Source organism: Globicephala melas, chromosome 1, assembly GCF_963455315.2.
Source record: "Globicephala melas chromosome 1, mGloMel1.2, whole genome shotgun sequence".
Taxonomy (NCBI): domain Eukaryota; kingdom Metazoa; phylum Chordata; class Mammalia; order Artiodactyla; family Delphinidae; genus Globicephala; species Globicephala melas.
Window position 1 is genome coordinate 43,839,998 of NC_083314.1, and position 26,978 is coordinate 43,866,975.

The following is a 26,978-nucleotide window of genomic DNA, read 5'->3' on the forward strand; positions in this document are numbered from 1 at the left end:
TAAAAAGCTATCCAAAGCTGCCTAGTCAGTTTAAGACAGTCACACCCTCAGCAGTTCAGCTGGACATATGACTAAAACCATGTCTAACAAGTTGATTGAAATTGATGAAAGTGGAAAAAGTATAAATTCAGTTGGTATTTGAAGAAGTGGGAAAGTAAAACATGAGTAGGCTTTAAAGTATATTTTTAATGTCTTCATATTTCCTAAACTGTAATTTTAATGAATCATCAGAAATTATTGTGTCTGTATGTACTATTCAGGGAATCTCAGGAAAAGTACAGTCATCACTGGGCGGTCGGGAAAACAGGTATAAGATTTTATGATACCTTTTCCGTGAGAGCCAACGTACCCCCAGTGTCAGCATTATGTGGTGTGATTCTTCCGGGACTGAACACCACCTGAAGAGTGAACCAAGCCAGCTCCTTCAAAAAACTTGACAAGTTTCTTCAAATATGCCAAAATTGCACCATTATTCCTTTGTTTGCTCCTGAAAATACTGAAATGAAGACAATTTCTCTTATTATGCATTACTACCCTTTATGTGCTATATCAGTGGTACTCAACCAGGGCAATTTTGCCCCCCAGAGGACATTGGCAATATCTGGTGACATTTTTGATTATCACAGCTCAGGGTGGTGAGGAGGGCTGCCACAAGCATCTAGATGATAAGGGCCAGGGATGTTGCTAAACATCCTGTAACGCACAGGATGCCCCCACCCCAACAAAGAATTATCCAGTCCCAAATGTCAATAGTGCTAAGGTTAAAACACCCTGTGCTAAAAGATAGAATGTGCACAACATTCTGAGAACCCTATCCATCTTTTGAGGCTCAACTAAGCTACCAGCCCTGTCATGAGGCTTTCTCAGATCAATTCACAATGACACCTTCACAGCTTAGACTTTCCATAATTTAGGTTTCATTTGATGATGACCCATCTCAAAGAGTTTTCTGAGGAATCAAATGTTCAGTATTCACTGCTGTTACATCTTACTTGCCTTTTCGTAATTTGCCTGTGTTCTATGACAATAGTACTAGATAGTTTTATAAATCAAGAGACTCACTATTATGTTACTTTCTCTTTCCAAATTGTCTGTTTTGTTTGCTTGTTTTACTTTTCCAGGATCTTTACAGTAATACTGGTTTCAGAAATAATAAGTTTTGAAGTGGGAAAGAGTAACTAATTATCCTATTGTTTTTCCAGCTAAAATGTTTGGGTGATATTTCTAGTAACCCATATTGTTAATGTCTATTGTTTGGTGATTCAAATAAGAATAAAAACAAACAAAAAGGCTATGCTTTTTGGCCTCTGATCAATCATGTAATTCTCCTCCAATTTAAAGTTTGAAGATTTGGTTTGTTATTTCAAATACCAGGAATTCACACCCCCATGGGCCAGTAGTGGAAGGAATTGGAGACATGAAAAAAAAAGTTCTGAATTAAAGTCAACAGTTAAATAGAATTCATTAGCACTACTCTTATGAAACATGTGATTTTCTTGAAAAAGAAAGGTATTTTAATAAGTCACTGCCATCTTTTTTTCCCCCTGATTCTTGAAAGTCCTTTAATGTGTTGGTCATGTACAACCATAGAACCTCTAAGAGCACATGGAAGTTTGTCAAGGATATAAATCGTTATGCAAGGTGATAGTAAGACTTACAATAATTATTCTCAATTGACTTACCCTTTTTTTTTTTTTAAGCTAGCTAGATAGCCAGGTTACTTGGTTGTACATTTCTAAGAAAGGAAAGGCCAGGATGAAAAGATCTCAATTTTGCCTAAGACTGAAGGGGATGGTGGTAGAGTCACTAGCAGAGGCCAGCTAGAAGATTTCAGTTTTCATACTGAACTGAAACCTGCTTTCCTGTTACTGCCATGCTGCTCTCCTTCTGAAGCAACCCAAACCAAGTCCAATCAGTCTTCCACAGAAAATTCCTTCAGATACTTAAAGACAGCTGCCCTATTCTTCCCTTCTTCTCTTCGAACTCATTTTGATACATGAAATGTCTATTCTAACAAAAGACAGAACAAATTCAGAGAGCCAGTGCTCTGTGGTGCTGACACCTGAGTGTTATCCAAGAGTGAGCAGTCTGTCTTTCAAGATTTAAGTGCAATTTGACTTGAACTACAATCCCCATATGTTGGAGGGTGCCACCTACAGCTGTCCTCGGGGATTCTTAGATGGGGAGGGGAATTGAAGATTCACTTTTCTCCTGGTTACCCCTGGCTCTGAGCTTATGTTTTCAGTGAGTATTCAGTCTTACTTGATTATCACCTTCTGTGAAAGTTCTCTTTCCCTTCTGTCTTTAGCACTAATTCTAAAATTAAATAGTAGACATCCTTGTTCTTAAAAGTCCTTTCACCCTCCTGTTTAATCCTCTGCCCTTTTAAATGCTCTCCCATAGATTTCACCCATTCTTTTAGCTCCAGCATCAACACATGACATTCGTAGCCTGGAACTCCAGCCTGTCTCATTACCTCCTACGAGACAGGGTCCGGTTTCAGCACATTTGCATTATCAACGGTACCACTACCACATTCGTCAACTTGGCTCAAAACCACTTTAGTGCATTCAGGTGTTCCTTTCTTTGCCATCAAGTACTGCCCATTCTTACTTTAAATTACAACTTACATATAACCCGACTCCTTCATTTGCAAATGCTGGTTGTCTTTCACCACATATGTGGCTTCTGCTTTCAGTCTGTGTCTGATGGAAGCCCTCATACCACTGCCGGATTCAGCTTTCAAAGACAGGGCATCCATAGTCCACCTCTGTTTCAAACCTCTGACCAGATCCTGCTGGTTTAAGTCCCACCTCTTTCAGGACAGTATCATATCAGCTTGCTTCTCCAACAAGCCAACTCAACATTTCCCAATACCAAACCACTATTTTCTTATTAGTCCTCCTCCAAGGAAACACGTATTTCTGCTTCCACACTTGGTTCATAATTTCCCCCAGTGTTAGCTTGCTAGCACTACCACAACAAAGGACCACGAAATGGGTGAGTTAAACAACAGAAATGTATTTTCTCATAATTCTGGAGGCTAGAATTTCCTCTTCTTATAAGGATAGCAGTCATATTGAAGTAGGCCCCACCCTAATGACCTCATTTTAACATTATCTCATTAAAATCCCTATCTCCAAATGTAGTCACATTCTGAGGTTTTGGGGGTTAGGAGTTTAACATATGAATTTGAGGGGGATACAATTCAGTCCATAACACCCACCTAAGTTTTCTTCTTCCTCCTTCTCCTTTCCAAATCCCAAACAATATTTAAGGCCACATTAAAATCCCACTTCCAGTTCTTTACCACTTAATCATTCTAGCTCAACTTTCTTTTTCCTCTAAGTTCCAACCTCATTCACTCTGGTACTTGTATAGCTTCACCTTCATGGGTGCAGGTCTTCTATCTCCAGAAAGTTTAAGCTCGTTTAAGTTCTCTTAAGTTCTTGGTAAGTGCTGACTGAATTTGGATTCGGAACTCAAAAAGACTGTTTCCTCAATTTGAATTGTCTTTTTGTTAAGGTTTTTTCAGGTCTTATTTACTGCAATATTGCTTTCATTAGTAACAGGTGAGTTCCTAAATAGGAAGCAGCCACTACTCTGTTACTGACTAAAAGGTACTGGTTCAAGACTTTGTGAAGAAGGGAAATTTCTCTTCCACATAAGCACACGTGAGACCTCTCCCCTAATTTACACTTAAACTTAAATTTCTTTTCGTTAATATTTTTGCTCTCCTCTTAAATAGCTTCTTCAAACGTATTTTTTCCAGGATCATTATGACCAACGACCATAAAATACAGTGTAAGCATCTCACTCAAATGCTTTCTTGTGTGCTGATACTCAGTTGAGGTCTTTTAACTTGAAAAGGTCAGCATTTACCTCATGAATATAATCCAAATTAACATTTACAGTGCACTTATATGTACTGTATATGTGTATTAAAATTGGTCATTTCATCCTTAACAAACCTATGAATGCATACTATAATTCCCCCTATGTTGTATTTGAGGAAATTAAGGCATAAACATGTTAAATAACTTGCCCAAAATCTCATGGTAGATTAAGACAAAGAAGTCTGACATTAGTGCCAAATGGCTTAACTACTATGTATGGTTCCATGCACAGATAGGAAAGACATCATTCACTCTTCCACCCTGCCCCCCACCCCTTAAACCCTAATTTAAAATTCATAATTACAAATAATTTTCTAATGCAAATCACATATTCTTTGGATAAGGATTTTCAATTATAGAAAAATAACTGTTCTTTCCAATACGCTCACCTTGCGTTTCAATCAGTTGAGCAGTGTGTATGAAAAAAAACTTGACCTGATTTTCATGTTCGTGGGCTCTGTGGTTTGCTCTGCAATCAGTTCTTCCTTGTTAAACCAGACATCAGGCCTGTACGTGTGTGATTATGCTGCCCCCAAGTGACAGATATTGTGAACTGCAAGTAGGGTGGACTGCTAGCTGAGACTATGAAGCTCAACGCAGAGGAGCTGAGAGTAGCTACCCCACAACTGTTCACTGACCACTTTCAAACCCACTTTTACCTGTGACCTCAAAAAGCCAATGCAGTTTTCACATGTAGTTAACTTGTTTCACAGGAGAAACAAAGTGGGAGACTATTCAATCAGCGCAGGTATTTACAGTACTGTGCATTTACAGGTTTCATACGCATTTTCAATTCAGTAGTAGGAAACATCAGAAATGCTCTCTCACGATCCTGCAGCCTGTGGAACAAAAACCACATTCACAGAAAGATAGACAAGATGAAAAGGCAGAGGGTTATGTACCAGATGAAGAAACAAGATAAAACCCCAGAAAAACAACTAAATGAAGTGGAGGTAGGCAACCTTCCAGAAAAAAGAATTCAGAATAATGATAGTGAAGATGATCCAGGACCTCGGAAAAACAATGGAGGCAAAGATCGAGAAGATGCAAGAAATGTTTAACAAAGACCAGAAGAATTAAAGAACAAACAAACAGAGATGAACAATACAATAACTGAAATGAAAACTACACTAGAAGGAATCAATAGCAGAAAAACTGAGGCAGAAGAATGGATAAGTGACCTGCAAGACAGAATGGTAGAATGCACTGCTGAGGGACAGAATTTTAAAAAAAGAACGAGGGTCTCTGTACGCCGTGCGCTGGCAAGACGGCACCTTCTTCTGGTGCTCGGCGTGAGCTATGGCTGAGGCAATGGATTTGGGCAAAGACCCCAATGGGCCAACCCATTCCTCGACTCTGTTCGTGAGGAAGGATGGCAGCTCCATGTCCTTCTACGTGCGTCCCAGCCCGGCGAAGCGCCGGCTCTCGACGCTCATCCTGCACGGCGGCGGCACCTTGTGTCGCGTGCAGGAGCCCGGGGCCGTGCTGCTGGCTCAGCCCGGGGAGGCGGCGGCCAAGGCCTCGGGTGACTTCATTTCCGGGGCCGACCAGGCCCCAGAGACGAAGCCCGGGGCTCAGGCTGGGGACGCCGCCGCCACGGAGCCCGAGCTGCAGCCGCACACAGGGCGGATCGTCTTCACGGACGTGGCCATCTTGACCTTTGTGAAGGAACATGCCTGCTCGCCCAGCTCCGTCACCGGCAATGCCTTGTGGAAAGCGATGGAGAAGAGCTCGCTCACCCAGCACTCGTGGCAGTCCATGAAGGACCGCTATCTCAAGCGCCTGCGGGTCCTGTTGGGGAGGCCCCAGTGAGCCCCTCCTCCCAGAAACTCAAGCGGAAAACTGAGCAAGACGCCGAGGATGCTGATAGCAGGGAACCACAGAATAAGAGAACTCCAGACTTGCCTGAAGAAGAATTTGAAAAGGAAGAGATCAAGGAGAATGAAGAAGCAGTCAAAAAGATGCTTGTAGAAGCCACCCGGGAGTTTGAGGAGATTGTGGTGGATGAGAGCCCTGATTTTGAAATACATATAACAATGTGTTATGATGATCCACCCACACCTGAGGAAGACTCAGAAACACAGCCTGATGAGGAAGAAGAAGAAGAAGAAAAAGTTTCCGCACCAGAGGTGGGAGCTGCCATTAAGATCATCCGGCAGTTAATGGAAAAGTTTAACTTGGATCTGTCGACAGTTACACAGGCCTTCCTAAAAAATAGTGGTGAGCTGGAGGCTACTTCCTCCTTTTTAGAGTCTGGTCAGAGGGCTGATGGGTATCCCATTTGGTCCCGACAGGATGACTTAGATTTGCAAAAAGATGATGAGGGTACCCGAGATGCACTGGTCAAAAAATTTGGTGCTCAGAATGCAGCTTGGAGGATTGAATTCCGAAAGAAATAATTGGCAAGATAATGAAAAAAAAAGCTTTGGCAGATAAGGCATTAAAAAATTTTTTTGTGACTATTGAACTTCAGAGATTTTTACATTGGAACTGACACTCATCTTTTGACCAAATGCTATTGTTGCTCTGTGAGTCCTAGATTTTGTAACCAAGCAAAGTTGGAGGATGAAAATAAAAGAAATTGGATATATTTAGAGCTGTTCCTGGCAGTATCAATGTGTTTGTAAAAGGAAAATCAAAAACAGAGAGGTTGGTTTACATAGTAATAACCGCTTTCTGGAATGGAATCCCTGCTGTATTGGTAAGAGGAGCTAGTGACAAAGTCAAAGGCGGAAAATTAGATGGGTCTTTTCAGAAAGCATAAATAAAGAGCCTCCTATCCTTTGGCAGAAGCTTCTCTAGATTATGATAGATTCCAAATCAAGAATCTAGGAATGTGGAAAGATTTAATTACAAGGCCTTTGAACATGGACTGTCCCAAACCCTTGCATACCCCAGTGAACTCTGATTTCTGGGCTGCTTTGAAAACCCCATATTCCTTTTGCCAACTTATATTTGGGGAGCCTGTTTGTTGGCTGTTCTTTTCTTCAAGTCTGTGTCAGTTAAGTCTCTAGCATGTATTTCTTTATCTACCAGCCAGTTTTGTTTAAAACACAAAAATTTAGAGAGTCATGGGAAAAGTCTCACTTAGTTACTAGTAATGTGTTTTTATTTATTGAGGATAGTTTTGTGCTAAGAATAGTGTTAGATTTAAAAATTAGAGGATTAATCCCTCTTTGTTGTGTTGATTTCATTATTGAAAATAAATAGAAATTTGTAAAAAAAAAAAAAAAAAGAACGAAAAGAAATGAAGACGACTTAAGGGACCTCTGGGACAAAATTAAACACAACAACATTTGCATTATAGGGGTACCAGAAGGAGAAGAGAGAGAGAAAGGACCAGAGAAAATATTTGAAGAGATTATAGTTGAAAACTTCCCTAACATGGGAAAAGAAATAGCCACCCAAGTCCAGGAAGCAGAGAGAGTCCCATACAGGATAAACCCAAGGAGACACACGATGAGACACATAGTAATCAAATTGGCAAAAATTAAAGACAAAGAAAAGTTATTGAAAGCAGCAAAGGAAAAACGACAAATAACATACAAGGGAACTCCCATAAGGTTAACAGCAGATTTCTCAGAAGAAATTCTACAAGCCAGAAGGGAGTGGCATGATATACTTAAAGCGATGAAAGGGAAGAAACTACAACCAAGATTACTCTACCCAGCAAGGATCTCATTCAGATTCGATGGGGAAATCAAAAACTTTACAGACAAACAAAGGCTAAGACAATTCAGCACCACCAAACCAGCTCTACAGCAAATGCTAAAGGAATTTCTCAAAGTGGGAAACACAAGAGAAGAAGAAGACCTACAAAAACAAACTCAAAACAATTAAGAAAATGGTCATAGGAACATACATATTGATAATTACCTTAAACGTGAATGGATTAAATGCTCCAACCACAAGACACAGGCTTGCTGAATGGATACCAAAAAAAGACCCATATATATGCTGTCTACAAGAGACCCACTTCAGACCTAGGGACACATACAGACTGAAAGTGAGGGGATGGAAAAAGATATTCCATGCAAATGGAAATCAGAAGAAAGCAGGAGTAGCAATACTCATATCAGATAAAACAGACTTTAAAATAAAGAATGTTACAAGAGACAAGGAAGGACATTACATAATGGCCAAGTGATCAATCCAAGAAGAAGGTATGACAATTACAAATATATATGCACCCAACATAGGAGCACCTCAATACACAAGGCAACTGCTAACAGCTATAAAATAGGAAATCGACAGAAACACAATAATAGTGGGGGAATTTAACACCTCACTTACACCAATGGACAGATCATCCAAAATGAAAATAAATAAATAAACAGAAGCTTTAAATGACACAATAGACCAGATAGATTTAATTGATATTTATAGGACATTCCAACCGAAAACAGCAGATTACACTTTCTTCTCAAGTGCGCACGGATCATTCTCCAGGATAGATCACATCTTGGGTCACAAAACAAGCCTCAGTAAATTTAAGAAAATTGAAATCATACCCAGCATCTTTTCTGACCACAACACCATGAGACTATAAATCAATTACAGGGAAAAAAATGTAAAAAACACAAACACATGGAGGCTAAACAATATGTTACTAAATAACCAAGAGATCACTGAAGAAATCAAAGAGGAAATCAAAAAATACCTACAGACAAATGACAATGAAAACACGACGGTCCAAAACCTATGGGATGCAGCAAAAGCAGTTCTAAGAGGGAAGTTTATAGCTATACAAGCCTACCTCAAGAAACAAGAAACATCTCAAATAAATAATCTAACCTTACACCTAAAGGAACTAGAGAAAGAAGAACAAACAAAACCCAAAGTTAGCAGAAGGAAAGAAATCATAAAGATCAGAACAGAAATAAAGGAAATAGAAACAAAGAAACAATAGTAAAGATTAATAAAAGTAAAAGCTGGTTCTTTGAGAAGATAAACAAAATTGAAAAACCATTAGCCAGACTCATCAAGTAAAAGAGGGAGAGGACTCAAATCAATAAAATTAGAAATGAAAAAGGAGAAGTTACAACAGATACCGCAGAAATACAAAGCATCCTAAGAGACTACTACAAGCAACACTATGCCAATAAAAGGGACAACCTGGAAGAAAAGGACAACTTCTTAGAAAGGTATAACCTTCCAATACTGAACCAGTAACAAATAGAAAATATGAACAGACCAATCATAAGTAATGAAATTGAAACTGTGATTAAAAATCTTCCAAGAAACAGAAGTCCAGGACCAGATGGCTTCACAGGTGAATTCTATCAAACATTTAGAGAAGAGCTAACACCCATCCTTCTCAAACTCTTCCAAAAAATTGCAGAGGAAGGAACACTCCCAAACTCATTCTATGAGACCACCATCACCCTGATACCAAAACCAGACAAAGATACTACAAAAAAAGAAAATTACAAACAAATATCACTGATGAATATAGATGCAAAAATCCTCAACAAAATACTAGCAAACAGAATCCAACAACATATTAAAAGGTTCATACACCACGATCAAGTGGGATTTATCCTAGGGATGCAAGGATTCTTCAATATATGCAAATCAATCAATGTGATACACCATATTAACAAAATGAAGAAGAAAAACCATATGATCATCTCAATAGATGCAGAAAAAAGTTTTGATAAAATTCAACACGAATTTATGATAAAAACTCTCCAGAAAGTGGGCATAGAGGGAACCTACTTCAACCTAATAAAGGCCATATACGACAAACCCACAGCAAACATCATTCTCAATGGTGAAAGACTGAAAGCATTGCATCTAAGATCAGGAACTAGACAAGGATATCCACTCTTACCACTATTATTCAACATAGTTTTGGAAGTCCTAGCCATGGCAATCAGAGAAGAAAAAGAAATAAAAGGAAAACAAATTGGAAAAGAAGAGGTAAAACTGTCACTGTTTGCAGATGACATGATACTATACATAGAGAATCCTAAAGATGCCACCAGGAAACTACTAGAGCTAATCAATGAATTTGGTAAAGTTGCAGGATACAAAATTAATGCACAGAAATCTCTGGCATTCCTATACATTAATGATGAAAAATCTGAAAGAGAAATTAAGGAAACACTCTCATTTACCATTGCAACAAAAAGAATAAAATACCTAGGAATAAACCTACCTAGGGAGAGAAAAACCTGTATGCAGAAAACTATAAGACACTGATGAAAGAAATTAAAGATGATACCAACAGATGGAGAGATATACCATGTTCTTGGATTGGAAGAATCAATATTGTGAAAATGACAATACTACCCAAAGCAATCTACAGATTCAATGCAATCCCTATCAAATTACCAATGGCATTTTTTACGGACCTAGAACAAAAAATCTTAAAATTTGTGTGGAGACACAGAAGACCCCGAATAGCCAAAGCAGTCTTGGGGGAAAAAAACGGAGGTGGAGGAATCAGACTCCCTGACTTCAGACATACTACAAAGTTACAGTAATCAAGACAATATGGTACTGGCACAAAAACAGAAACATAGATCAATGGAACAAGATAGAAAGCCCAGAGATAAACCCACGCATCTATGGTCAACTAATCTATGACAAAGGAGGCAAGGATATACAATGGAGAAAAGACAGTCTCTTCAATAAGTGATGCTGGGAAAACTGGACAGCTACATGTAAAAGAATGAAATTAGAACACTCCCAACACCATACACAAAAATAAGCTCAAAATGGATTAGAGGCCTCAATGTAAGACTGGACACTATAAAACTCTTAGAGGAAAACATAGGAAGAACACTCTTTGACATAAATCACAGCAAGATCTTTTGTGATCCACCTCCTAGAGTAATGGAAATAAAAACAAAAATAAACAAATGGGACCTAATGAAACTTCAAAGCTTTTGCACAGCAAAGGAATCCATACAAAAGACAAAAAGACAACCCTCAGAATGGGAGAAAATATTTGCAAATGAATCAACAGACAAAGGATTAATCTCCAAAATATATAAACAGTTCATGCAGCTCAATATTAAAAAAACAAACAACCCAATCCAAAAGTGGGCAGAAGACCTATATAGACACTTCTGCAAAGAAGACACACAGATGGCCAAGAAGCACATGAAAAGCTGCTCAACATCACTAATTATTAGAGAAATGCAAATCAAAACTACAATGAGGTATCACCTCACACCAGTTAGAATGGGCATCATCAGAAAATCTACAAACAACAAATGCTGGAGACGGTGTGGAGAAAAGGGTACCCTCTTGCACTGTTGGTGGTAATGTAAATTGATACAGCCACTATGGAGAACAGTATGGAGGTTCCTTAAAAATCTAAAAATAGAATTACCATATGATCCAGCAATCCCACTACTGGGCGTATACCCAGAGAAAACCGTAATTCAAAAAGACACATGCACCACACTGTTCATTGCAGCACTATTTACAATAGCCAGGTCATGGAAGCAACCTAAATGCCTATCGACAGACGAATGGATAAAGAAGATGTGGTACATATATACAATGGAGTATTACTCAGTCATAAAAAGGAACGAAATTGGGTCATTAGTTGAGACGTGGATGGATCTAGAGACTGTCATACAGAGTGAAGTAAGCCAGAAAGAGAAAAACAAATATCGTATATTAACGCATATATGTGGAACCTAGAAAAATGGTACAGATGAATCGGTTTGCAGGGCAGAAATTGAGACACAGATGTAGAGAACAAACGTCTGGACACCAAGGGGGGAAAGCCGCAGCCGGGTTGGAGTGGTGGTGTGATGAATTGGGCGATTGGGATTGACACGTATACACTAATGTGTATAAAATTGATGACTAATAAGAACCTGCTCTATAAAAAAATTAATTAAATTAAATTTAAAAATTAAAAAAAATGCTCTCCCTGTGAATGCAATATGTTAATAGAGAAGTGGGTATATGAAATTGAAAATTATATTTTTAAAAACTGGTTAATTTTTGAAATTTCTCCAGGGGTGTATATAATTTACCTATTTGATTATACATCCTGAAAAGGCTTGCCATTTTTCAATCTTTTTAATATTAATCTTAAAAACATGGAATTTAAAACATTAAACTTAAATCCTCTATTCATAATTATGAGTATGGAAACAGCCTATGTTGATTAAATAAAACAGCAGAAAAAAAGAAAATAAAACAGCAGAGACTCTGCCCTACAAAAAAACCCAAGACAGATCTGAAATAATGTCCTCTTTACCCTTTGATAAACTGTCTATTGGCTTGCAAAGGCAGCGGCTAAATTCCCCTTTGGTAATAATTTCACATGATAGTCTCACTGAGTGTGGCGTTAAAAACCAGAAACAGAGCATCAAAATTCCACCTCAGATGATGTAGGGAGCCGCCTAGAAAATGTGAATCTGAGGCTAGCAAAAGGCCTCCAAATTGCCTCTCAAACTGGCCTGCACCCAAGCCTAGGATTCCTGCCACTAATACATTTTTTCCTACTTACATGATGTTTCTTGGAGTTTCTCTGGCAGTTGCATTTTGAAATATCACAACACAACATTATCTGGAGAAATAAGACACTATAAATCACAAATTCTTTAGAATAGATTAATCTATCAGAATACTTATTGTCAAAAGGGAAGCAGTAAATAATGAGGGAAGAGGTGAAGCTACAGGGAGTGTTGAATGGCCAGGAGGCTGGAGGAATGGTACATACAGCATACAGCACTGCTAGAATAGCAGCCAGTGTGTGCTGTAGGAGTGGGAACAAGGCAAGATCAGCTAAGCAAAGAAGCCAAACATCAAAAGGGAAAGGGAGCAGAGGCTAAACACAAAACTCGTACAACTAGCTAATTCTCTGTGGGACTGGCCTTGTTGACCAAAACTAAAATATGGAAATCATGCAATAAGGAGGGAAATTTCATCAGTTTACAAATTAAATTAAGCAAAAAGGGTAGAATGACCGAATTTGTTTTAAAGAATTTTAAAATTGACCACTTTACTACAAATAAATTCTCACAGAGATACTGAAATGCACACAGAGATACTGAAATGCTAACTCCTCTGCTCAGTATTGAACAGGTTGTTCCACCTCTTCTCAGCCAGGATTAGGAAAGGCCTTTATTGTGTTGCTAAAGATTCTATTCACTTTATATCTTGAAATGTTTCAAAAAAACTAAATAAATGTAAAAAAAAGGGGTGAGGGAGGAAACATAACTAAAATAACGTACTGCCAAATAAGGAAAAGAGGTTGCTGACTCTTTTAAAATCTAAATAGAATCCTCCCAAACTGTAAAAAATGAGCACTAGAAAGTTAGCCACGTTAAGTGATAATGTAATTAAGTTTGTTTTGTTTTGTTTCTATACATCTGACAAAGCAATCGTTAGTTGGTCCTTTTCTGGTGATGTCCTCTTCCAGGTTACACACTGATTTGCCTCATGATAGTTCTTTCCAAGGAAATACTGATACAGTGATACTCATCACCCAGTGAAACTTATGTTTCTCTCAGTGATTATGATAGCTCTTTAACATACAAAGACAATATTCTGAGATCCCTTCTGCCTAACTCCTTCTCTTCCATGACTCGGAAAGACCTCAAGAAACAGTAGGAATACAAACTTAAACAAGGGGAAAATAGCATCAGATTCCTTGAATGACTCTAGCATCTGAACCAGAGCAAAGATAGCTGGCAGCACTGCTCCTTCCAATAAAGGGCAGTGCAGTGTTCTAAGCTGGGTACTCTTTTATCTCTGCCCTTTTCCCCAGTTAAAAGACAATACACTTTAGTTAAAGGATCAATTTTTTATTTAAAGTCCCTAAAGATGATATTCAAAATATTTTCTTTAAAAAAGGAAAGGCAGAACAGATTCTGGATACAAACAGGTATTTGGCTATCTTATTGTTTCCTATACATTTTGCTCAACCTCATTTCCATATTTCATTCTTGTTTTCAATTTTTATAAAACGTAAATACCATGATTTAAATGACACCTAATTTGAAAATAAAGCCAAAATATGTGTTGCTGAATATTACAGCCAAAATCTACTAATAACTTAGTTAAGCTTAACATAGTCATGCAGCTACAGAAAGAAAGAAAGAAAGAAAGAAAGAAAGAAAGAAAGAAAGAAAGAAAGAAAGAAAGAAAGAAAGAGAGAGAAAGAAAGAAGGAAGGAAGGAAGAGAAAGAAGGAAAGAGAAAGAAAAAGAAAGAGAAAAGGAAAGAGAAAATCAAACAAGAATCAACAACCTTGACACTATCAATATGATGAGTTAACACACAGACTTTTTCCTAAGGTGTTGATCATATTTTAATAGCACATTTACCATATCAAAAGATATGTCAAGAATTTTGAAGGTGGAAAACAAGAATATATATAGTCTATTCATTTGAGATCATACAAGGAAGAATATTAAATATCAGATGTAGAAATATTACTAGAAAAAGTAGAGACATGTAATAGGAATAAAAAAGCCCATCTGGAGCCAAGTTAATGTCAAAGCCCTGGTTCCAACTCTTATTGGCTCTGGGATCTTGAGCAAATTACTCAACCTCTCTCAGTCTGTTTCTTCACCTATTAAATGTAACAACTCTGCCTCCACTTGAGTTATTGTGAAGATCAAGGTGAAACCATGTCAGTGAAAGTGTTTTGTAAATTATTAAAAGTTATTCAATGTAATAATAAGGTAATATCTTTGTATGGTGACACATGGTAACTACACTTATCACGGTGATCATTTTGAAATGTATAGAAATATCAACTCTGTTGGTAACAGGAACCAACTAGTGTCATAGGTTAATTATACTTCAAAAACAAGTAAACAAACTCATAAAAAAAAGAGATCAGATTTGTGGTTACGGGGGGTGTGTGAGGTAGATTGGATGAAGGTGATCAAAAGATATAGACTTCCAGTTATAAGATAAGTACTAGGAATGTAATGTGCAACATGATTAATATAACTAACATTACTGAATGTTCTATATGAAAGTTGTTAAAAGAGTAAATCCTAAGTGTTCTCATCACAAGGAAAAAATTTTTCCTTCTTTTTCCTTCATTTTTATTTATCTGAGATGATGGATGTTCACCAAACTTACTGTGATGATCACTTCATGATATATGTAGGTCAAATCATTATGCTGCACACCTTAAACTTATACAGTGCTGTCATGTCAACGATATCTCAAAACTGGAAGAACAAAAGTGATTCAATGTTACCCAATTAAGCATTAGAATAATAACAATACTAATAATAAGCTAAATCCTAAAACAGGTTCACATTTCCTCCAAGAAAAGTTGTTTTCTTCACAAACTATGCCCTAAGATATTAGAAATGTGACAAGAATGTAAAAGCTTGACAAATGCGTTAGGAACTAACTCTGAATTTAAAAAGGTGGTAGGCTAGACAATCTCTCATTGCCATAACTACACCTTTGTATCTCACACTTGAAAATGAATGTTATTTATAGATAAAGCCGTTCAGTTAATTCTCACAAGAGGATTACCAGATTGCCAATCAAGCAAAGGCCCCAGGAGGTGGGGTTTATGTGAGCTAATAAAACAGGTTCTGTCAAAGCACTTGTGGAGTGTATTCCAGAATCATTGATCCTCCCACACCCTATTCTTAATCCAAAAAAAATTATATCTTCTGGTCAAGAACAAAAATTAAGGGCCGGGTATTAAATAGATGTATTCCACCTAAAATACACTGTAGGTTATACAGAGATTATGTGTGTTCCATACACCTAGATTTTAGAAACTGTACTAAGAATTCAAAAGGCCACCTGGTGTTTTCAAGGGTATCAAAAAATAAATTATATTTCTCTGTCAACTATAAGAATCATATTCTACATCCAAACTTAGACTCTTTACTTAAGCTCCAGGCTCAAATTTCCATGTGTATTTAGGACAAATCTACTTGGACTACCAAATAGTCTATACTCACACTAGACTGGACTATTTCATACTCATTATGTCCAGAAATATACGTACCCAAACCTCCTTCATGAGGGTTTGGTCTCAGTGAATAGTATCACTATTGTTCTAGCCACCTGGTGAAAATGTTACATCATATTTGACCCCTTCCTCAGCCCTACTCCCACCACAGCCATTAGTAAATGAATGTCTCTGGCTGATATCTCCAAAATGTCTTTTGTATTTATCCAGCCCTATGTTCTATTCCTATTGTCATTACCCTTGTCTAAGTATTCATCGATTTCCACTAAATCATCTGGACAATGTCTTAACTGTTCTCACTGACTGCCTCACCTTTCCAAATATATTTTCCATATTCCTAATGGAGGAGTCTTCTAAACAGTAAGATTAAAAGTTCTTAGCGAGGCGTTTAACAATCTAGGCTATACCTGTCTTTCAGACTTATTTCTAAATTGATGTCTCCACAAACTCCATTCTCCAATCATACCACACACCATAATACTTACTATTCCATGGGTACTGTACTCTATAGTTCAGGGCAGTTACTCATGCTATTCCCTGCATCAAGAAAGCTCTTTTCTCCCTTCTCCAAAAAATAACATATTATTTATATTTCCAAACCCAGTTCAGGTACTATTTTCTCCACCTCCTCTCACTTGAGCTATACCCCAACACTCAGAATTTATCTCTATCTCCTACAACCTTATAAAGCCCTGTTTGTATTTCTTAAAAAGTATTTCTTTCATACATGCATGTTCCTTTCTCATTAAATTATAAATCCAAATACTGTAAGCATATTATTATTATTTTTTAGTGTGTCTAGGCTTTTTTTTTTTACATCTTTATTGGAGTATAATTGCTTTACAATGGGTGTTAGTTTCTGCTTTATAACAAAGTGAATCAGTTATACATATACATATGTTCCCATATCTTTTCCCTCTTGCGTCTTCCTCCCTCCCACCCTCCCTATCCCACCGCTCTAGGCCGTCACAAAGCACCGAGCTGATCTCCCTGTGCTATGCGGCTGCTTCCCACTAGCTATCTACCTGACGTTTGGTAGTGTATATATGTCCATGCCTCTCTCTCGCTTTGTCACAGATCACCCTTCCCCCTCCCCATATCCTCAAGTCCGTTCTCTTGTAGGTCTGTGTCTTTATTCCTGTCTTACCCCTAGGTTCTTCATGACATTTTTTTTTTAATTCCATATATATGTGTTGGCATACGGTATTTGTCTTTCTCTTTCAGACTTACTTCACTCTGTATGACAGACTCTAGGTCCATCCACCTCATTACAAATAGCTCAATTTCGTTTCTTTTTATGGCGGGGTAATATTCCATTGTATATATGTGCCACATCTACTTAATCCATTCATCCGATGATGGACACTGAGGTTGCTTCCATCTCCGGGCTATTGTAAATAGAGCTGCAACGAACATTTTGGTACATGACTCTTTTTGAATTATGGTTTTCTCAGGGTATATGCCCAGTAGTGGGATTGCTGGGTCATATGGTAGTTCTATTTGTAGTTTTTTAAGGAACCTCCATACTGTTCTCCATAGTGGCTGTACGAATTCACATTCCCACCAGCAGTGCAAAAGTGTTCCCTTTTCTCCACACCCTCTCCAGCATTTATTGTTTCTAGATTTTTTGATGATGGCCATTCTGACTGGTGTGAGATGATAACTCATTGTAGTTTTGATTTGCATTTCTCTAATGATTAATGAAGTTGAGCATTGTTTCATGTGTTTGATGGCAGTCTGTATATCTTCTTTGGAGAAATGTCTATTTAGGTCTTCGGCCCATTTTTGGATTGGGTTCTTTGGTTTTTTGTTATTGAGCTGCATGAGCTGCTTATAAATTTTGGAGATTAATCCTTTGTCAGTTGCTTCATTTGCAAATATTTTCTCCCATTCTGAGGGTTGTCTTTTGATTTTTTTTTTTTTTTTTTTTTTCTGGTACATGGGCCTCTCACTGCTGCGGCCTCTCCCGTTGCGGAGCACAGGCTCCGGAGCGCAGGCCCAGTGGCCATGGCTCACGGGCCCAGCCACTCCGCGGCATGTGGGATCTTCCCGGACCAGGGCACGAACCCGTGTCCCCTGCATCGGCAGGCGGACTCCCAACCACTGCGCCACCAGGGAAGCCCTGTCTTTTGATTTTGTTTATGGTTTCCTTTGCTGTGCAAAAGCTTTGACGTTTCATTAGGTCCCATTTTTTTATTTTAGTTTTTATTTCCATTTCTCTAGGAGGTGGGTCAAAAAGGATCTTGCTGTGATTTATGTCATAGAATGTTCTGCCTATGTTTTCCTCGAAGAGTTTGATAGTTTCTGGCCATACATTTAGGTCTTTAATCCGTTTTGAGCTTATTTTTGTGTATGGTGTTAGGGAGTGATCTAATCTCATACTTTTACATGTACCTGTCCAGTTTTCCCAGCACCACTTATTGAAGAGGCTGTCCTTTCTCAACTGTACATTCCTGCCTCCTTTATCAAAGATAAGGTGACCATATGTGTGTGGGTTTATCTCTGGGCTTTCTATCCTGTTCCATTGATCTATATTTCTGTTTTTGTGCCAGTACCATACTGTCTTGATTACTGTAGCTTTGTAGTAGAGTCTGAAGTCAGGAAACCTGATTCCTCCAGCTCCGTTTTTCGGTCTCAAGATTGCTTTGGTTATTAGTGGTCTTTTGTGTTTCCAAACAAATTCTGAAATTTTTTATTCTAGTTCTGTGAAAAATGCCAGTGGTAGTTTGATAGGGATTGCATTGAATCTGTAGATTGCTTTGGGTAGTACAGTCATTTTCACAATGTTGATTTTTCCAATCCAAGAACACGGTATATCTCTCCATCTATTTGTATCATCTTTAATTCTTTCATCAGTGTCTTATAATTTTTTGCATACAGGTCTTTTGTCTCCTTACATAGGTTTATTCCTAGAAATTTTATTCTTTTTGTTGCAATGGTAAATGGGAGTGTTTTCTTGATTCCACTTTCAGGTTTTTCATCATTAGTGTATAGGACTGCCAGACATTTCTGTGCATTAATTTTGTATCCTGCTATTTTACCAAATTCATTGATTAGCTCTAGTAGTTTTCTGGTAGCATGTTTAGGATTCTCTATGTATAGTATCAGGTTGTCTGCAAACAGTGACAGCTTTACTTCTTCTTTTCCAATTTGGATTCCTTTTATTTCCTTTTCTTCTCTGATTGCTGTGGCTAAAACTTCCAAAACTATGTTGAATAAGAGTGGTGAGAGTGGGCAACCTTGTCTTGTTCGTGATCTTAGTGGAAATGGTTTCAGTTTTTCACCATTGAGGACGATGTTTGCTGTGGGTTTGTCATATATGGCCTTTATTATGATGAGGAAAGTTCCCTCTATGCCTATTTTCTGCAGGGTTTTTATCATAAATGGCTGTTGAATTTTGTTAAAAGCTTTCTCTGCATCTATTGCGATGATCATATGGTTTTTCTCCTTCAATTTGTTAATATGGTGTATCACGTTGATTGATTTGTGTATATTGAAGAATCCTTGCATTCCTGAAATAAACCCCACTTGATCATGGTGCATGATCCGTTTGTGTGCTGTTGGATTCTGTTTGCTAGTATTTTGTTGAGGATTTTTTGCATCTATGTTCATCAGTGATATTGGCCTGTATTTTTCTTTCTTTGTGACATCCTTGTCTGGTTTTGGTATCAGGGTGACGGTGGCCTCGTAGAATGAGTTTGGGAGTGATCCTCCCTCTGCTATATTTTGGAAGAGTTTGAGAAGAATAGGTGTTAGCTCTTCTCTAAGTGTTTGATAGAATTCGCCTGTGAAGCCATCTGGTCCTGGGCTTTTGTTTGTTAGAAGATTTTTAATCACAGTTTCAATTTCAGTGCTTGTGATTGGTCTGTTCATATTTTCTATTTCTTCCTGATTCAGTCTTGGCAGGTTGTGCATTTCTAAGAATTTGTCCATTTCTTCCAGGTTGTCCATTTTATTGGCATAGAGTTTCTTGTAGTAATCTCTCATGATCTTTTGTATTTCTGCAGTGTCAGTTGTTACTTTTCCTTTTTCATTTCTAATTCTATTGATTTCAGTCTTCTCCCTTTTTTTCTTGATGAGTCTGGCTAATGGTTTATCAATTTTGTTTATCTTCTCAAACAACCAGCTTTTAGTTTTATTGATCTTTGCTATCGTTTCCTTCATTTCTTTTTCATTTATTTCTGATCTGATTTTTATGATTTCTTTCCTGCTGCTAACTTTGGGGCTTTTTTGTTCTTCTTTCTCTAATTGCTTTAGGTGCAAGGTTAGGTTGTTTATTCGAGATGTTTCCTGTTTCTTAAGGTGGGATTGTATTGCTATAAACTTCTCTCTTAGAATTGCTTTTGCTGCATCCCATAGATTTTGGGTCGTCATGTCTCCATTGTCATTTATTTCTAGGTATTTTTTTATTTCCTCTTTGATTTCTTCAGTGATCACTTCGTTATTAAGTAGTGTATTGTTTAGCCTCCATGTGTTTGTATTTTTTACAGATCTTTTCCTGGAATTGATATCTAGTCTCATAACGTTGTGGTCGCAAAAGATACTTGATACAATATCAATTTTCTTAAATTTACCAAGGCTTGATTTGTGACCCAAGATATGATCTATCCTGGAGAATGTTCCATGAGCACTTGAGAAAAATGTGTATTCTGTTGTTTTTGGATGGAATGTCCTATAAATATCAATTAAGTCCATCTTGTTTAATGTATCATTTAAAGCTTGTGTTTCCTTATTTATTTTCATTTTGGATGATCTGTCCATTGGTGAAAGTGGGGTGTTAAAGTCCCCTACTATGAATGTGTTACTGTCGATTTCCCCTTTTATGGCTGTTAGTATTTGCCTTATGTATTGAGGTGCTCCTATGTTGGGTGCATAATTACAATTGTTATATCTTCTTCTTGGATCGATCCCTTGATCATTATGTAGTGTCCTTCTTTGTCTCTTCTAATAGCCTTTATTGTAAAGTCTATTTTGTCTGATATGAGAATTGCTACTCCAGCTTTCTTTTAATTTCCATTTGCATGAAATATCTTTTTCCATCCCCTTACTTTCAGTCTATATGTGTCTCTAGGTCTGAAGTAGGTCTCTTGTAGACAGCAAATATATGGGTCTTGTTTTTGTATCCATTCAGCCAATCTGTGTCTTTTGTTGGGAGCATTTAGTCCATTTACATTTAAGGTAATTATCGATATGTATGTTCCTATTCCCATTTTCTTAACTGTTTTGGGTTCGTTATTGTAGGTCTTTTCCTTCTCTTGTGTCTCTTGCCTAGAGAAGTTCCTTTAGCATTTGTTGTAAAGCTGGTTTGGTGGTGCTGAACTCTCTCAGCTTTTGCTTGTCTGTAAAGGTTTTAATTTCTCCATCAAATCTGAATGAGATCCTTCCTGGGTAGAGTAATCTTGGTTGAAGGTTTTTCTCCTTCAACACTTTCAATATGTCCTGCCACTCCCTTCTGGCTTGCAGAGTTTCTGCTGAAAGTTCAGCTGTTAACCTTATGGGGATTCCCTTGTGTGTTATTTGTTGTTTATCCCTTGCTGATTTTAATATGTTTTCTTTGTATTTAATTTTTGACAGTTTGATTAATATGTGTCTTGGCATATTTCTCCTTTGATTTATCCTGTATGGGACTTTCTGTGCTTCCTGGACTTGGTTAACTATTTCCTTTCCCATATTAGGGAAGTTTTCAACTATAATCTCTTCAAATATTTTCTCAGTCCCTTTCTTTTTCTCTTCTTCTTCTGGAACCCCTATAATTCGAATGTTGGTGCGTTTAATGTTGTCCCAGAGGTCTCTGAGACTGTCCTCAGTTCCTTTCAATCTTTTTTCTTTATTCTGCTCTGCAGTACTTATTTCCACTATTTTATCTTCCAGGTCACTTATCCATTCTTCTGCCTCAGTTATTCTACTATTGATCCCATCTAGAGTATTTTTAATTTCATTTATTGTGTTGTTCATCGTTGTTTGTTTCATCTTTAGTTCTTCTAGGTCCTTGTTAAATGTTTCTTGCATTTTGTCTATTCTATTTCCAAGATTTTGGATCATCTTTACTATCATTATTCTGAATTCTTTTTCAGGTAGACTGCCTATTTCCTCTTCATTTGTTAGGTCTGGTGGGTTTTTATCTTGCTCCTTCATCTGCTGTGTGTTTTTCTGTCTTCTCATTTTGCTTATCTCACTGTGTTTGGGGTCTCCTTTTTGCAGGCTACAGGTTCGTAGTTCCCATTGTTTTTGGTGTCTGTCCCTAGTGGCTAAGGTTGGTTCAGTGGGTTGTGTAGGCTTCCTGGTGGAGGGGACTAGTGCCTGTGTTCTGGTGGATGAGGCTGGATCTTGTCTTTCTGGTGGGCAGGTCCACGTCTGGTGGTGTGTTTTGGGGTATCTGTGGCCTTACTATGATTTTAGGCAGCCTCTCTGCTAATGGGTGGTGTTGTGTTCCTGTCTTGCTAGTTGTTTGGCATAGGATGTCCAGCACTCTAGTTTGCTGGTCATTGAGTGAAGCTGGGTGCTGATGTTGAGATGGAGATCTCTGGGAGATTTTTGCCGTTTGATATTATGTGGAGCTGGGAGGTCCCTTGTGGACCAGTGTCCTGAAGTTGGCTCTCCCACCTCAGAGGCATAGCACTGACTCCTGGCTGTAGCACCAAGAGCCTTTCATCCATACGGCTCAGAATAAAGGGGAGAAAAAGTAGAAAGAAAGAATTAGTAGAAGTAGAAACAAACAAACAAACAAACAAACAAAGAAGGGAGGGAGGGAGGAAGGAAGGAAGGAGGGAAGAAAGGAAAAGAAGAAAGAAGATAAAGTAAAATAAAATAAAGTAAGATAAAATGTAATAAAGTTATTAAAATAAAAAAATAACTATTAAGAGAAGAAAAAGATTTAAAAAACAGAAAAACAAAAAAACAACAACAACAAAAAAAATGGAAGGATAGAATCCTAGGACAAATGGTGGAAGCAAAGCTATACAGACAAAATCTCACACAGAAGCAGCATACACACTCACTAAAAGAGGAAAAGGGGAAAAAAATTATAAATCTTGCTCTCAAAGTCCACCTCCTCAATTTGGGATGATTCATTGTCTATTCATGTATTCCACAGATGCAGGGTACATCAAGTTGATTGTGGAGCTTTAATCCGCTGCTTCTGAGGCTGCTGGGAGAGATTTCCCTTTCTCTTCTTTGTTCTCACAGCTCCCAGGGGCTCAGCTTTGGGTTTGGCCCCACCTCTGCGTGTAGGTCGCCGGAGGGCATCTGTTTTTCGCTCAGACAGGACAGGGTTAAAGGAGCCGCTGATTCGGGGACTCTGGCTCACTCAGGCCGGGGGCAGAGAGGGGCACAGAGTGCGGGGCAAGCCTGCGGCGGCAGAGGCCAGCATGACGTTGCACCAGCCTGAGGCACGCCGTGCGTTCTCCCGGGGGAGTTGTCCCTGGATCCAGGGACCCTGGCAGTGGTGGGCTGCACAGGCTCCCCGGAAGCGGGGTGTGGATAGTGACCTGTGCTCGCACACAGGCTTCTTAGTGGCGGCAGCAGCAGCCTTAGCATCTCATGCCCGTCTCTGGGGTCCGCGCTTTTAGCCGCAGCTTGCGCCCGTCTCTGGGAGCTCCTTTAAGCAGCGCTCTTAATCCCCTCTCCTCACGCACCATTAAACAAAGAGGGAAGAAAAAGTCTCTTGCCTCTCTGGCAGGTCCAGACTTTTCCCCGGACTCCCTCCTGGCTAGCCGTGGCGCACTAACACCCTGCAGGCTGTGTTCACGCTGCCAACCCCAGTCCTCTCCCGGCGCTCCGACCGAAGCCCAAGCCTCAAATCCAGGCCCTGCCCGACCCGGCGGGTGAGCAGAAAAGCCTCTTGAGCTGGTGAGTGCCGGTCGGCCCTGATCCTCTCTGCGGGAATCTCTCTGCTTTGTCCTCCGCACCCCTGTTGCTGTGCTCTCCTCTGCGGCTCCGAAGCTTTCCCCCTCCACCACCCGCCGTCTCCGCCCACGAAAGGGCTACCTAGTGTGTGGAAACCTTTCCTCCTTCACAGCTCCCTCCCACTGGTGCAGGTCCCATCCCTATTCTTTTGTCTCTGTTTATTCTTTTTTCTTTTGCTCTACTCAGGTACGTGGGGGGCTTCTTGCCTTTTGGGAGGTCTGAGGTCTTCTGCCAGCATTCAGTACGTGTTCTGTAGGAGTTGTTCCACATGTAGATGTATTTCTGGTGTATCTGTGGGGAGGAAGGTGATCTCCGCGTCTTACTCTTCCGCCATCTTCCCAGATGCCTCAGCATATTATTTTTCGCTTAGCATTTCCTATGGTCTCTAGCTGTGTGAGTGTGTGTGTGTGTGTGTGTGTGTGTGCGTGTTTTATCCATCAGTAACTCATTGCATGTTGATCAAAAATAATGACCACCATTAAATGAGTGCTTATTATGTGCCAGACTCTATCTTTTTACACTATATTAATTGAGTCACTTAATCCTTAAAATAAATCTATGAAGTAGTTAACATTAGCCCCATTTAATATGTAAAGTAATAACTGCCCCCAAAAGTTAAGCAGTTTACCCAAGGTCAACACTAGAGTCAGAATTGGAACCAAGATCTTTCATAATTCACAGCTTGTGCCCTCAACCAATTCACTACACAGCCTTCAATGTATAGCTCTGAATGCTTAACCATGAAAAAACTATAGTAGATAAAAAGGCTACTATATGAATACTGACTAAAAACATTGAGAATATTGGTGCCTAAAAGGTAATATGATTAGAATCCATAAATTTAAACTCTCTCTTTAAAGAATAATATTTCCTACCTCATAAGACTATTTTGAAGATTAAATGAAATGAAGTATGTAACATGCTTAGAACAGTACTTGGAACACAGTAAGAGTTCAAACAAGGTTGTATTTTTTTTTCAGTTGTGAATAGTATGGAAACTACACTCAAACTTATTTCCTAAATCATAAAATCCTAGGGCAAGGAGACATGCTTTAAATTCATAGTGGCCTGAATGTCAGATAAAAGGGAATGTTTTAAATTTAAACCTAAATTAATAAAACATTTCCCAGTATATCTGCTATATATAGAAAATATAAATATATTAACAATTGTTTGGAAAAAGTTATGAAAGATGTTCTCACAGATGAGATCACAAAGGGATTTACTAAACTTTCAAGGCTCACGACATCTTCCACATTTCTACATTCCTCTCCTCCTTTGCTGGGAATAGGGCACTGGAGTCTGTGAAATTTGGACCATGAAGTTCACCCAGCAACAATAATCATACCAATGACTATTCATTGAGCAATTATGCAGTTCATATGTATCGACACTTTTACTTTTTGCAAAACACCGATGAAGCTGGTGCTGCTATTATTATTGCTGTTGTCGCTAGTATTATTATTATTATTCAAATGAGGAAACCAGGGTTTGAAGAATCTAGGTAATGTGCCCAAAATTACACTACTGTAAGTGACATAGCCAGAATTTAAGTATGTGTCTGTCTGACTCTGAAGCCCAACCTCTTAATCACTCTATTTTCACTCAATCTCAAATCTACAATTGCTTTGGATTTTTTCTTTTATAAAGAGAAGTTTTTAGTGTGATTCATGACATTATAAATACTAGCTTTTTTTAAAAAAAAAAAAACTCATTCAAGCAAAACACTCAGTGTCTAGGCAATCCAACTTCTTTTAGTTTAACACAAAGAGTAGGCATAAACAAATTATAATCTATGTAGTCTGAATTCCAATACCATAAAACCAGAAGGCATGATGTACACTTATCTGTCCACAGAGTCTTTTCCTAGAATGGTCTGAAACCAGCAATGACATCACTAGGGGGCAGACTTACTTCATTACCATATGACTGTATGGTGATGTGTTCTGAGTATGTTTTTATCTTGCTTTTTTAAAATATCATATGGGTAACATATCAAATAAGGTATTTTTAAAACTTCAGCTTTTCCCAGCTGTTGTCCAGTCTTTATATCTATATATTTGCATTGCCATTTTCATGGTGATTCTCTTTTTCTAATTTGATACCTACCACTGCTTTCTTTATGGTCTGGGCCCTCACTTTAAAAAATGCCCCTATATATAACGGTTCACTTGAAAATTCCATCCCCTATATGAGAATTTAAGTTTTGAATATTTATATTGGACCTGCTCACTAAAATAAAAAAGGGAAGCACTCAGACTTTACCATAACTATTCCTGAACTCTCCTTTCTCCACCACATAAAGAAGCAGAAAGATAAACACAGAATTCAGAGGGTTTAATTTAACATGATGCTGGTTGGGGGCCCCAGCATCTGATGACAGTAATTATAGACTTCTCTTGAGAAATTCAGTATTTTGAAGTTGAGACAAGCTTTCATTTAAACCTAACTTTCAACTATTCAAAAAGTTTAAGTTATTTTCATTGTTTTGTCAGACATCTCAAATGCTGTTTCTCAGTGATTATCCTGAAGCTCCACAGATACCCACTAAAAGATTCTTTTTCCTTAAATAATTTGAAGTGTTATGCTTTTGTGCCACCACCCTTTCATCATTTCCAGCTTCGTGATTCTGATTCTTTGATCAGACCTACAGTCATTAAGATCTAAAGCTACTCCAGAGGGAGTTAAGATTCTGGGAAAATTACATTGCATGCTCTTTTCATGCATTCTGTCCTAAAATACTTTATTTGGATGAAATATTTAAACTAAAGTTTAAATTGGAAAATTGCGAAATGGCAAGACAGTCCAGAAGGGCATACATGGAAGGGAAGAGAGGCAATACTCTTGCTGAAAATAGGACATGTGGAAAGAAAATACTGCCCGCCATATCAGTAAAGGATGTTGCAGCCATCAGCGATTATAGCCACCCCCCATGGTGATCCTTGAGAGAACTGAGGATGGAAGCAAGGAATGCCTGCCATCTAGCAGTCATCAGACTGCACTCACCCCCGATGGTGCAGTCTGAGGAAACTCAGGATGAGAAAACACAGGATAACTGGTCCCAGACAGCTAAGGTGAATATCCAAGGAATGATTTCAGCGAGCCCAGAATCTTGCATCTTCCCAAACATAGAAGAGCACTAAATTCCTTAATTTGAGTTATCTAGTTTTCTTTTGTTAACAGTAATCTTTTGTTTCAGCTACCTGGTGCTGTTGCAAAAACTCCTATATATTCTGGTTTCCCCCTCCT

The 26,978-nt window shown here is 38.4% G+C and overlaps 1 long non-coding RNA gene and 1 pseudogene across 1 annotated transcript in view; one reads left to right on the forward strand and one right to left on the reverse strand.

The window, feature by feature from the left end:
* Positions 1 to 266: 266 nt before the first annotated feature.
* LOC132596893 (uncharacterized) overlaps positions 267 to 26,978 on the reverse strand; it is a 73,907-nt gene continuing 47,195 nt past the window's right edge. The window contains exon 3 of the long non-coding RNA XR_009563205.1: positions 267 to 496. This is a non-coding gene — a long non-coding RNA (uncharacterized lncRNA). The remainder of the gene's footprint in view (positions 497 to 26,978) is intronic.
* Positions 5,183 to 7,034, forward strand: LOC115861879 (telomeric repeat-binding factor 2-interacting protein 1 pseudogene; annotated as a pseudogene).